Raw genomic sequence first — 13,985 nt, forward strand, 5'->3', positions numbered from 1 at the left:
CCAGGTCCAGATAGTAAATGTTTTCAGCTTCGACAGCTGTGTGGTTAGGCCATTCAAGATGGCTGTTCTCTTGTTCTCTGTAGATCCGCCTGCTTGACCAGTCCCTGCTTCACTCCCATGACTATCCAATCCTCTTAACTATAGGGCTTAATTAGTCCTTGTTAATTGAGAATCTCACCTGACATCAGTTCCCCCCTATAAATGGTGGCCTCCTTCTCCCCCTAGTAGTGAAGACTGCTTCCATGTCCTGCTTGCTGTCTGCTGTAAGTGGTGGGGTGTCGCTCCAGGACCCTTTGTGTAAGATCTCTCTGACCAATAAGCTATTGATGTCTCTGTCACTGTCTGTAGTCTCTCTTTTTTTTTTTTTTTTAACACTGCAAGGGCAGGGCCCCTAGTTAATATTCATCTTTATTCTCCCAGTATCTGTTGCCATATTTGGAGCATAATAAGTGCTCAGTGTTTACTGAACTGACAGAAATCAACAAAACTGTGACCCAGACCAAAGAAGTAGAGATAAAAATCATTCCCACATGGATGTCTTTGGAATGGCTGCAACCTCCTTGACTCCAGGACACAAGGATCTTTCACTCTTGTCCATTTATGGAAAACCAAAGTCAGCTTAACTTTTGGAATCCAGCTGCCTCCTATCACCATGTCCCATGAGACGTGGAACTCAAGTTACATTCAAAGCAAAGGGAAGGCGTGGTCCCTGTTGTGATTTCCTTAAGATGTGTTTTCATCTTAGACCCCTTCTGCGAAGCCTGCAGTTGCTGTCCCCTTACGCTGTTTCTGCTTATCTTATCGTGAGGGTGATAGAGAGGCTGTCCAGGCTCTTTCTTCAGTCTCGAGGCTGGGCAACTACAAGGCTTGCAGGCCTGTGAGGTGCAGCCCGACAATGGCCATAGGGTCTCTGTTGTAACTACTCTGCTGTTGTAATTTGAAAGCAGCCATAGACAATATATAAACAAATGGATGTGACTGTGTTCCAATAAAACTTTATTTACAGAAGCAGGCAAGCAGCAAGATTTGGCTCTTGGTACTTAATTTGCAGACCCCTGCTCTAGACCGACCATTTTCTCATGGAAATACTCTGCACTCACACTGGTTAAGGAGGGGTAGGAAATGGGCAATATTCCACATACAGTTGAGAGCCCTTGTGAGATAAATTATGATGGAGTGGTTTGTGGCTAGGCTCTCTGTGAGAGACACAAAAGCCTCATTTAGGGGAAGAGTGCTAACTAGGCAACTCAGAAAATTACTCTTACTGTTGAGATCCTGTTAGCCCAGTGGTTTTTAACCCTGGCTGCACATTAAATTCACCTGGGGGAGCTTTTAAAAATCCCAATGGCCAGGCCACAAAGGAAACCAATTAAATCAGAATCTTTGGGAGTAGGACCAGGCAGTAATTTTAAAAGCTCCCAGCTGATTACAATATGAGAACTGCTATGCTGGCAATTATATCAGCCAGTGGTGAGCATGGTTCTGCCTCCTGGAGCAAGTCTTGCCCCAGAATGGTGCCCCTTTGTCTTTTTAATGGGGTTGGGTAGTGTCCGTCAGAATGAATTTATAAGGAATTCCCCGGGGTGGGGTGGGGTGGGGGTGGGGGAGCCTGTAACCTCCTTCCTCAGCTCTGTTTGTAATATGCTCAGTTAGTTTTCCTAGGTCCCAGTAGTGCTATTAGTAGCAGCTCTTGGAAAACTACTGCAGCTGAGAGGTCTTGGATCCACATTCTGCAGCTGTCTTTTACCCAGCAATCCGTTGCTAGATAGCATTATGGATGTATGTATAGATTAGGTTATGGTGGACTCTAGGATTTTGAGTACCCTTGGCATGCTTTGTTTTGGTGGACTCAGCTTGAGGTACAGGAAGTGGAAATGAGGAAAGAGATTCATAATGTACAAGTCTTAAATTACAATGTGGTTTATATCATACGAAGAAGTTTACATTTACAATTACTTGTACCAGTGCTTCTCAATCTTAGCTGCAAAAGGACATCACTTGAGGAACTTTTAAATATCCTGATACCCCCAGGCTATAGCTAAAGCCAATCAAATCATAATCTCTGGAGTAGGACCCCATTAACGGTATTTTTGAAAGCTTCCCTGGTGATTCTATTGTACAGTAACTATAGTAAACCTTGCTGCCACCAAAGTGTTGTCCATGGACTGCCAGCATCAGGCTGATTTGGGAACCCCTAAAAATTGCAGAATCCTGCCCAGGTCCACTAAATCAAAATCTATGGTGTAATAAGATCCCAGGTGATTTGTATCACTTTAAAGTTTGAGAAGCTGGTGTAGAAGATTGTAAATTTCAACGTTTAAATTGCAACCTTGGGTAGCCAGAGCTGAAAACCACTGCCCTATATCTTTAGCTACCTGCTGGTGCTTAAGTGGTGAAGTCACCAGGAATTTCCAAACTGATACACATATCTTTGCTCTGCAACCGAGTCCTTGAAGGGGATTCCCAAGAGTGATTGTTTTATTGTGTGACCAGTGCATTTCTTTTGAAGAAGATATGTCTCTTACACACTTTGACTTCGGCGTAGCCACCCCCACTCCCTCTCCTCTCCAAGCCTGTGGTTAGTCTCATGCCAAGTGATTCTGTTCTACCCAGAAATGGCTTTGGGATGCTAGGAAGCATGGCCTGAGAAATGAGATTTTCAAAAGCTAGTGCTTCTCCTTTAGGATGTTTGAAACTGGAACACAGTTTATTATAATCTAGGCATAATTTTTTTATCTCTGGGAAAGTTGCTTAACCTTGTTATAGCTGAGTTTGGATATACAGTTGACCGTTAAACAATGTGGGGGTTAGGGGTGCAGACCCTCTGTACAATTGAAAATCTGCATGTAATTTACAATTGGCTCTCTGCATCTGAGGTTCCTCAGTATCCACATCTATGGCTTCAACCAACCTCAGATGGTGCTGTACTGTAGTATTTACTATTGAAACAAATCCATGTATAAGTGGACTCTTACAGTTCAAACCCATATCGTTTAAGGGTTAACTGTATATATATATATATATGCATATATATTATTACAGTACTGAATGCTCTACAAATTAAGGTTTAACAAATGTGGTTTGTGATTTTCATATGAGTTTTTTCTTTTAGAAAACAATTTGCATTCCCAATCCTGACTTGCAAGATACTGCAGTTCTTCAATTTAGACATATTTTTCCGCATTCTCCACCTCACATTTTTAACATTTCTGAAATTAGGATGCATTGTAGAATGGATATGAGCATTTAAAGTAGTTTTCCTTTTTTATACTTGTAGGGGGATCACAAATTTATCCACAGTACCCTTGAGCTCTTCTGTCTTTCATAAGTGATTTGATATTCCTCATAAATTCCCACTCCCTGGAGACTGGGGTGAATCCTCTAATCTGAATTGGATGGGGCCAATTCAGTTGAATTGGCCTTATATTTCAGACAATAATATTGGCAAACTGATGTGATTCAGCAATATAAATCATCATTTGTGGTAACTACTCATGTTCTTTGGATAAAATGATCAGAAATGTGTGGTTGGGGTGGGGGGTGTTGTTTATGTGACCTCATGGGGATGGGAGATGGGGCCTTTGGATCCATGTGGTAACCTTTGGACACTTAATGCCTGTTGCTGCAGAGTGGCTGGTCTGGGATACTCTCCTGACTGGTGACTTTCGAGGGGTGACCAGTACCATGCATAACTGTCCTCTGGGCACCTCTGTGCATTTTCTGATGTGGTCTGTAGCTGATAAAATTTGTGGACTGCTTTCAGCTCGGTTAGGGTCCATGGTTCTCCAAGGATTCCTTAACCTCACCTTGGCCTCTTTGATGGTGCCTCAGACCCCCTAAGTCCCAGCTACATCCTCCATTGAGTGTCTGGCATTATCTGTCTACCTCTCAGCCTCTGCTGCAGGATTACATTGGTCCTCACCATGGTGGGCTCAGGGAAGGCCCACCAGTCTTCAATACAGTCACACTTTGATTGTCCTTCAGGATATCTGGGATGGTCTGGGTCTTATTCATACATCATGGGAATGAAGAGTGGCTTAGGAAAGCTAAGCTGGCTTTCCTCTTGTCTATTTACACTGTGATGCCAAAATTACACTATGGCCACCCCAAGGTTTGTTCAGGGAAGCTTCTAAGGTAGTTTTCTTCCAGAGTTCCAAAGATAAATAGAGCCAAAGTCCCTCTGCTTTCAGTGTTTCCCCTCAATCATGCTAACACAGCTCCTCAGTCTGGGTGAGTTCAGAGAGGGGAAATGAGGAAAGGTATTTAGCTTGTCTTTCTAACCTGTGAGCTCCTTCTTCCAATAGTCTCTTGAGGCTAGTTATGGAGAGCTTCCCTACTTCTTTTTCCTACCTCACCAGATCTTTTTGGTATGACTCTATGTTTTATAGAGTCTATCAGTTCTCTAGTATGTCAGATCTAGCTTTTGCTAATGGGAGTTAAAAAATTTAGAAAATAATTTTCTCTTCCTCTAATGGCTTTCACAACTACTTTTGCTTAAGACCACAAGAAAGTGAGCTTGGAAACTTAAAGATGGTACCTTTTTTCCTCTCTACTCTCTCCTTCCCTGGGATAATAGGCCTTATGGCTCAGCCTTGGATTTGGCAGGTTCATTACTGACAAAATATTATCCACACTTGTATTCTGAAAAGAAGTGGTTAAATTGATGGTATATGTTATAATTGATGGTATTTTAGCATTAAGGGCATATGGAAATATCCTGATGTTTTGAAGAAGGAACTTTAAGACATCTAAATCAAGCACTGGGCAAAAGGGTTCAAGATTGGTGACTGATATTTAATTTTTATGAAAAAAAGAGGCAAAAATGGCTTTCTCAACATAGAGACAATCCTGAGAAATGAGGTGGACCTGACCTAATCAATTTTATTTTATTTTTTTTATTAAAAATATTTTTTTTTAGCTGCGTTGGGTCTTTGTTGCTGTGTGCAGGCTTTCTCTAGTTGTGGTGAGTGGGGGCTACTCTTTGTTGTGGTGTACGGGCTTCTCATTGCGGTGGCTTCTGTTGTTGTGGAGCACAGGCTCTAGGTGTGTGGGCTTTAGTAGTTGCAGTACGTGGGCTCAGTAGTTGTGGCACATGGGCTTAGTTGCTCCTAGGCATGTGGGATCTTCCTGGACCAGGGATAGAACCTGCATTGGCAGGTGGATTCTTAACCACCGTGCCACTAGGGAAGTACCAACCTAATCAATTTTAAACTGAGCATCAACATTTTTTTTTCTTTAGATCTTTATTGGAGTATAATTGCTTTACAATGTTGTGCCACCTTCTGCTGTACAACAAAGTGAATCAGCTGTTTTTATACATATATCCCCATATCCCCTCCCTCTTGAGCCTCCCTCCCACCCTCCCTATTCCACCCCGTAGGTCATCACCAAGCATCGAGTTGATCTCTCTGTGCTATGCAGCTGCCTCCCACTAGCCATCTGTTTTACATTTAGTAGTGTATATATGTCAGTGCTACTCTCTCACTTCATCCCAGCTTCCCCTTCCTCCCGTACCCCTCCCCCGTGTCCGCAAGTCTGTTCTCTATGTTTGCATCTTTATTCCTGCCCTGTCGCTAGGTTCATTAGTACCATTTTTCTAGATTCCATGTATGTGCGTTAGCATACGGTATTTGTTTGTCTCTTTCTGACTTCACTTTGTTCGACAGATTCTAGATCCATCCACCTCATTACATATAGCTCCATTTCATTCTTTTTTATAGCTGAGTAATATTCCATCGTATATATGTGCCACATCTTCTTTATCCATTCATCTGTTGATGGGCATTTCGGTTGCTTCCATGTCCTGGCTATTGTAAATAGTGCTGCAATGAACATTATGGTACATGTTTCTTTTTGGATTATGGTTTTCTCTGGGTATATGCCCAGGAGTGGGATTGCTGGGTCATATGATAGTTCCATTTTTAGTTTTTTAAGGAACCTCCAAACTGTTTTCCATAGTGGCTGTACCAACTTATATTCCCACAACAGTGCAGGAGAGTTCCCTTTTCTCCACACCCTCTCCAGCATTTATTGTTTCTAGATTTTTTGATGATGGCCATTCTGACCAGTGTGAGGTGATATGTCCCTGTGGTTTTGATTTGCATTTCCCTAATGATTACTGACATTGAGTATTTTTCATGTGTTTGTTGGCCATCTGTATGAGCATCAACATTTCAGTTGCTTATGGGTTATATTCAAACCATGTTGTGTTGCCATAAAATCTTGACTGTAGAGCTCTACAAACTTAATCACTAACTCCTTTGGTCCTTCTTGCTTAATGTTTGTTGTCTCTTATTGATGCATGAAGTGAGTGGTTTTGTATATTTTTCCCTGAACATCTTTGATAAAAAGGAGTTTTGTGTGAGAATAGGAGTACATTTGATGGCCTAGAGTAAATGGCAAAAAGGAATCCGGCAACAGATAGTAGGAGTAAAATTCAGATAAAGCTTCATAAGCTTGTGTTGGCAAAGCATAGTGGCATAGTTTATTCAGTGTTATGGTTGATGGGGTTATAAATGAATATTAATCGAAGCTAGAACACAGAATTAGGGGTCATAATGACCCCACATCAGTCACTGCTGGAAATGGAGTGCTGGGCTGGATTGACCAAGGGAACATGCCTGAAATATTTACAACATATGAGGTCAAACCACTTTTAATTTTTTTTTTTTTCATTACAACAGATTATTTATTTATTTATTTATTTATTTATTGACAGGGAACAAGATATATATATATATTTTTTTTTGGGGGGTACACCAGGTTCAATCAACTGTTTTTATACACATATCCCCATATTCCCTCCCTTCCTTGATGCCCCCCCCTCGAGTCCCCCCCACCCTCCCTGCCCCAGTCCTCTAAGGCATCTTCCATCCTCGAGTTGGACTCCCTTTGTTATACAACAACTTCCCACTGACTATTTTACAGTTGGTAGTATATATATGTCTGTGCTACTCTCTCGCTTCTTCTCAGTTTCCCCTTTACCCCCCGCCCCCTCCCATACCTCGAGTTCTCCAGTCCATTCTCTGTATCTGCGTCCTTGTTCTTGTCACTGAGTTCATCAGTACCATTTTTAGATTCCGTATATGTGAGTTAGCATACAATATTTGTCCTTCTCTTTCTGACTTACTTCACTATGTATGACAGATTGTAGTTCTATCCACCTCATGACATATAGCTCCATCTCATCCCTTTTTATAGCTGAGTAATATTCCATTGTATATATATGCCACATTTTCTGTATCCATTCATTTGTTGATGGGCATTTAGGTTGCTTCCATGTCCTGGCTATTGTAAAGAGTGCTGCAATAAACATTATGGTACAAGTTTCTTTTGGGATTATGGTTTTCTTTGGGTATATGCCTAGGAGTGGGATTACTGGATCATATGGAAACCACTTTTAATTTTAAGGCCAGCTTTGGCCTGATTGGATTTTTCACTTATTTTATTTCCTTCAAGCAGTCAGTGGTTACTGATGGAAAGAATTATCCTTTTGCTTTATCTTGCTCAGCATTTCTTTAAATCATTTCTACTAAAACTATTGGTTACTGATTCACCAGAATGATTAATGTTTGATTTAGGTGTAAACAGCAACATGAATATAATTTCTCCTTAGTTTGCTTAATTCAATATATTGATAATTTTTCTCATTTTTAGAAACATTTGTTTGGAGAGAAGGAGACTAAAATTAACATTACATTTTTTACTGAAGGCTGAATTTGTCTCTGAATTATTGCTCTGTATGAAACAAAACGTTTTTCTAAATAGTTACATTTAAAATTGCAAAGCCACATATCCTGGGATTAATAGGGTTCATGGTTGGGTTTCCTGAAAAATAATTACCTCTAAATGTTGGGAGTACCCAAAACTCAGTCCTATAACTTCTCTAGCTATAGTTTGTTTTTAGGAGATCTCATCTAGTCTCATGACTTTGGAAAACAAATAATGTTCTCAAATATCTTTGAAATTTTTAGTAAGACAAGCAAAACTATTGATATGTGAATAATTAAAATGAAAATATAGTTGTAAGTAATGTATCTCCAGCCCTTACCTCTCTCAACTCTGGAATTGTATACTAGTCTCCAGCTTAGCAACTCTAATAGGCAAACTTAAAATGCCTAAGCTCAACTCTTGATTCCCATTCCTACTCATTTCTTTTTAAGTTACATTATCTCTACACCTAGCTGCTCAGGCCATGAGCCATAGAATTATCCTTGACCCCCCTGTTTCTTTCATAACCTTTGTACAATCTATGAGCAAACCCTGTTTACTCACTTCAGAATTACCAGAATTCTGCCACTTCTCAACAACTCCCCCACTGTTTCCTGGAATAAGCCAGTGTGGTCTCCACTTGGGCTACTGCAACAGGCTCCTAACTTGATTTTCTTCTTTCATTCCTCCCTCCTCTGCCCAATCCCTGCCCAATCTCCAGTCTGTTCTCTCAAAGCAGCCAGAATGATCCTACACATTTCAGATCATGCTACTTCCCTATTCTAAAATCTTCAGTAGCTCCCAATCACAAAAATTGAATTGAGAATGTTGGTGGTGATTTACAATTTGGTGCCTACATGCCAGCCTGATCTCACCTCTTATGCTCTATCCTCCTTCTGAAGGAGGTGCACTAGCCTTCCTGATGTTTTTGGAACACACCAATCCAAAATCGATTTTGGAAACTTTGCACTGCTGTTTCATCTGTTTGGAATATTTTCCCCACAGATATTCAAATGTCTTACTTCTCTACTTACTTGTGGTCCTTATTATCTTATCAGATAGGCCTTCTCTGATCCAAATCTATACTAGGCCCTACCCGTCTCTTATCTATTTCCATAACTTTATTTACTTTCTTCATAGCACATGTCAATAACCACTGCTGTGCTATACAATTATTTGTGTGTTTGTTTATTCTCTGTCTCCCCTTGGTAGAATGAGGCTCACTGCCATATCCTCCTGGCAGTACAGGTGCACCATCAATATTTGTTGAATAAACGAATGGTGGAGTCCAAACTTGGTTTTTTTTGTTTGTTTGATTTTGGGTTGTAAGTAGCTAAGTAAAAACCGGAAGAAACTAATATTTGATATTAGTCTCAGCGGCGATCTTTTCCTAGATGTGTTTAAGTTTATATTTTTTTCCCAGGAATAAGTGTACTTTCCCAGGAATAAGTGTACGTTTAGCTACAGCTGTTTATATGTTTGACATGTAAATCTCTTTTCTCTGTTAGGCCTTCTTTGTGGCCCAGAGGGCTGGTGGAATTGGAGAGACATCTACATGTGCTTTGTTATCACTGTTTAATTGCTCCAAATAATAGCTCTAGTTAGCAGTGGTTGTTAATCTAACAAACAAACAAAACCCTAAATTATATTTGAAAAGATGATTGTTTTATACTTTTGTGTCATTTATAAGGGTTTTTCTTTTTTTTAAATGAATTTATTTACTTATTGGATTTTTTTGTTGGCTGTGTTGGGTCTTTGTTGCTGCACATGGGCTTTCTCTAGTTGCTGTGAATGAGGGCTACTCTTCATTGTGGTATGTGGGCTCCTCACTGTGGTGGCTTCTCTTGTTGCAGAGCTCTAGGCGCGTGGGCTTCAGTAGTTGCAGCACATGGGCTCAATAGTTGTGGCTCACGGGCCTAGAGCACAGGCTCAATAGTTGTGGCACACGGGCTTAGTTACTTCATGGCATGTGGGATCTTCCTGGGGCTGGGCTTGAACCCATATCCCCTGCTTTGGCAGGCGGATTCTTAACCACTGCACCACCTAGGAAGTCCCATTTGTAAGGGTTTTAAAATCTAGCATTTCATTCATTTTTTCATTGTCAGTCACCATTTATTTATTATTTAGTGTACACTAGCTCTGGATTTTCAGGATGAGTCAATCATGGCCCCTTCCCTTATCAGGTTCCTGGTATAGCTGGGGAGGCAGTATGTTAACAGCTAACTGCAAAACACTATAATGAGTGGTATGAGAGGTATATACAAGGGGCTATGTGAAGGAGGGAGTTGTTCTAGGTCAAGGATACCAAACATTTCCCATTCTGGGCCTAACAAGTAGTTTGTTGTCAAACTCCATGAATGGAAGCTGAGAGTGAAAATTTAGTCAGAAATGAGATAATAAATTGCCTCATAAATCATACTTTAGACTTTATTTAAACCATGCTTTGAACTTTATTTAATAGGCATCAGGGAGTTATTGGGGGGTTTTAAGCAGGTGCAAATGTGTCACATTTATCTTGTAGAGAGATGGCTCTAATGGAGGTGTGGGATGGGTGTGGAGACATGTTGAGGACCAGAATCAATGCATATACTTTTCCTAGTGACAGAGTGGAGGATAGGGCTGAGATGGAGGCCCTGTTTCTGTGTCATGGAGGATAACTTGGAGGGCGTGCAGGGTAGGGCAGTAATCTAGAGAGCAGCTACGGGAAACAATGGCCCTGGGCTGGAGAGGGGGTCGTGACAAATGAAAGCTTTTAAAGAGGCAATGTATGGAACCTGGAGAGGAGGATGAGAGAGAGGGAATTGCCCAGATGACCTCTGGGTTTCTGCCTTAGGCTAGAGGTGTCAGTGCCTGAGGTAAGAAATACAGATGGAGGAAAGGCAGGTTGGTGGAAGAAGGCTTCCACTTTGAGTATGCTGTGTGAAGTGTCTCTTGCCTATTGAATTGAATATTAACTCTTTTCTTGACTTTCAACACTTTTTGTATTTAAGCTACAACCTGATTCCTAGCCTTATTTCTGACCCTCTTTCCTGTTTTTACCCCACAGTCTGCCAAACTTGACTATCTGATACTCTCAGACAAAAATAATTTTCATCTCTGCCCCTTTGCACATGGTTCCCTTCACCTGGCTCTCCTTCTCTACTATCTCTCCTGCCAGAAAATGATCTGTCTTTAACGGCTCTTTTTGGAAGCTCTACTTAATCCTTGTGAATGTTTGTAGTCTCTTCAGCACTTTCTTTTTACTTAAGCAGTTATTCTGCCTTTTATATTGCACCTAGTTGTGTATCTTTCTCATCACCGTACGGAAGCTTCCTTATCTTTATTTTCTAAATGGCTGGGATATTGTTTTGAACATAATATGTGCTCAGTAAATGTTTATTGGCTTAAAGGAAAATAAAAGAAGATTGTGTTTGGTTTTGAGGGAGTGCTGAATGTTAATAGAAAGATTTGTATTTTCTGAGTTCTCAACAGTTTAATCTTTCCCAGTACTTTTGTTAACACAGTAAAAGTTGCTTTTGTAGGAAGTAAGGAACAGCTGAAATTATCAATGACTTGAAGAAGGGACACCCTCTCCCCAAGGCTGGATGATATCTTTTACTTTAGAAAGTCACTTGTTTTATAATTCCACAGACAATTTTCTTCCTACCCTTCTAATTTCTTTCATAATCCTGTTTGAAGTTTTTAGCTGGTTAACATGGCTTAAATGTCTTATTTCTTATTTCACACATTGAAATTAACTTAAGGAAGCAAAAGTACCCTGAAGGCTCCTGTGAGCTATTAGAGAAAGGTTAAAATTCAAAGTGTTTTATCTAATAAGCAAGAAAAAAGATGGTTGTTAACATGGCCTTTTTATATTACAGTGATAGTAAAATTTAAAAAAATTAGATTAGGAAAGAACATGGTTATGGAATATGAATTGTGTTACCCAAGTTGGCATTAGAGAAGACTTGCTGCAATGCTAGCATCTGAGATACTAAAGCAATTGCTGCACTAATGTAACACACCATATTCTGCAGTGTTCCTGTTGTGCACTAGTGTTGGTCTATACAGTGGCAGTTGATGACTTGGTTCCCTAAGCATATCAATTTAATTTTCAGTATCTTTGAAGCATCTAGGGAAGCACACTTGAATTAGGAAAGATTAGAAAACCCTTTTATTTTTTGTTACTCTAAACTTCAGTATATAAATATTACATGCCATTAAAATACACCTAATTTTATGGAATTACACATGTGCAGAATGAATAAAGTAGGGAATTTCTTCTTTTTGTATTACTCAGAGTCTCTAATTTGGGACCACTTCAGTGGGGAGCTCATTCTGTATCTATGATAAAGATGTGTCTGTAGCCTAACATGGATTTATAGACTGAAGAAAAGTGAATAAACCCAAGTTCTTTAAGAGCTGCACACCTGAAGTCAGAGATTTTCCGTATGAGAGGAACCCCCTAAGGTCTGATAAAGAGGGAAAGGGGTGAGTTGTGATAAAAAGAAAGGTTAACAGTATCTGGGCTTGGACCCTATATTAGAATAATCTTTGCTATAAATTCCAACTAAAGTTTTTGTGTTCCTTGTAAAAATATAACTGATTTTGTACTGAAAAACAAACAGGAATTATTTTACAGAATAACTTCACAGCTAATTTTACTGTTTGCTGGTATTCCTTGAAGAGATAGGAGACTTTTCCAAATTACATACGCACCCTCCAACCTTTGGTGAGGATCATCTACTTTCAGGAGTCACAGTCACTTCTGGGAGTTGGTTAGATCCTCAGAGGTGATTTGGGGTAAAAAAAAGTTTTAGCTTTTTTTTTTTTCCCTACAGGCTTACCAAGCCATATTTATTTTCTGAAACAAAATGAATCATTGAAAGCATCATGACTTTAGTTTAATCAGTATTAAATAAATGTTGTATATTGGGGTATTTAAAAAGAAAACTTAGGTTAAAGTTGAACAAGTTGCAATTGCATTTTTTTTTTTTTTGATAGAAGCACAGTGTTCTTCCACAATGTTCTTTTCACATTTCTTACTTCTCTGGCATTTATTATAAGGAACAAAGCATTTATGGAATGCTCATTTTAATTTCAAAGCTCAGCCTATTCTATGGCAAACATTTGGCGCTTGGAGGATCTGAACAATAATAGAGGAATGTTCAGTGGGAAGCATCATGAATTGTGGCACTTAAATTCTGAGGGAACATTTTAGACAATGATACTTATTGTTCATTTTAAACAAAGGTTTTAAACAAGGTGCTGTTATTTGTCTTAACCTGGACAAATGTCTTTTAACTCTTGATATATAAATTAGACTGATAATAGTGAGATATTTGTCTTTTGGAATATGTGAAAACCCATGTAATAAATCAGACATTATTATCTTTACATAATGCATGATAAAGACATGTGACCCTATTGACTGCTTGTAAAACACATAGAATGTGCTTTGTTAATTGACTTCATCACATTTAGCACAGGGGACCCTAAGAGCAAGATATGGGTAGTACCAGAGAGAACGTCTTTGACAGAGATTCCATGGGGAATGGACTAGAAAACACATATTAAATGCCATGAAATATTTGTGTCATGTTTGCATCTTAAAAGACACTTTACATTATTTAAACTTCATAAATCTTATAGGATAATATGGTTATTCTCATTTTCCAAGAAAGGAAATAAAGGCTTGCTACAAGGAACTCCAGTTTGGGTTGTGAATATGGGAATAAAGCAAATTAGAATAAAGAAGAGGGTCTATTGGATGGTGAGGGGAATAGAAAGGCAGACAAAAACTCTTTTGATCCACATGTTTCCCCCTTAGCTTGTAAGTTCTTTCTCATTTCCTGGCTAAGAACTGGGTCCAGATAGCCAGATAAACAAATATTTAAAGTTCCATTAATAATAAACAAGCAAAATCTCCAGGGGCTACAGAACAGCAAGGATTATGTATAGTCTGTTGTCAAAGATGTGGTGCATGATTGTTAAAAGCCTTGGCTATTTGATGACATGAAGCAGCCTATCTTTCAATAAGAGTTTCATGTCTTCTATTTTAAATACTGGATACAAGTTTTTTTGTTTTTGTTTTTTTTCTTTTTCTTCCTCTGAGATCTTCCATCTTTGCTTATGAAAATGTTAACAGAATTTTGTTATTGGGATCCAAGGTTTAATTAAGAAATGGATATTTTTCACAATGTAATTTTGTATAAGGTTTTGTTTCCAAACATATGCTTAATTTCTATCTTCAAACAATACTTTTATCATGAGTTTATTCTTATTTTAAACAAATT

At 39.2% G+C, this 13,985-nt stretch overlaps 1 protein-coding gene across 1 annotated transcript in view; it reads left to right on the top strand.

The window, feature by feature from the left end:
• CTNNA3 (catenin alpha 3) overlaps window positions 1-13,985 on the top strand; it is a 1,725,716-nt gene that overhangs the window by 60,139 nt on the left and 1,651,592 nt on the right. The gene's annotated exons all lie outside the window — the stretch shown is intronic.

This window comes from Hippopotamus amphibius, chromosome 5 (genome assembly GCF_030028045.1).
Source record: "Hippopotamus amphibius kiboko isolate mHipAmp2 chromosome 5, mHipAmp2.hap2, whole genome shotgun sequence".
NCBI classification, from domain to species: Eukaryota; Metazoa; Chordata; class Mammalia; order Artiodactyla; family Hippopotamidae; genus Hippopotamus; species Hippopotamus amphibius.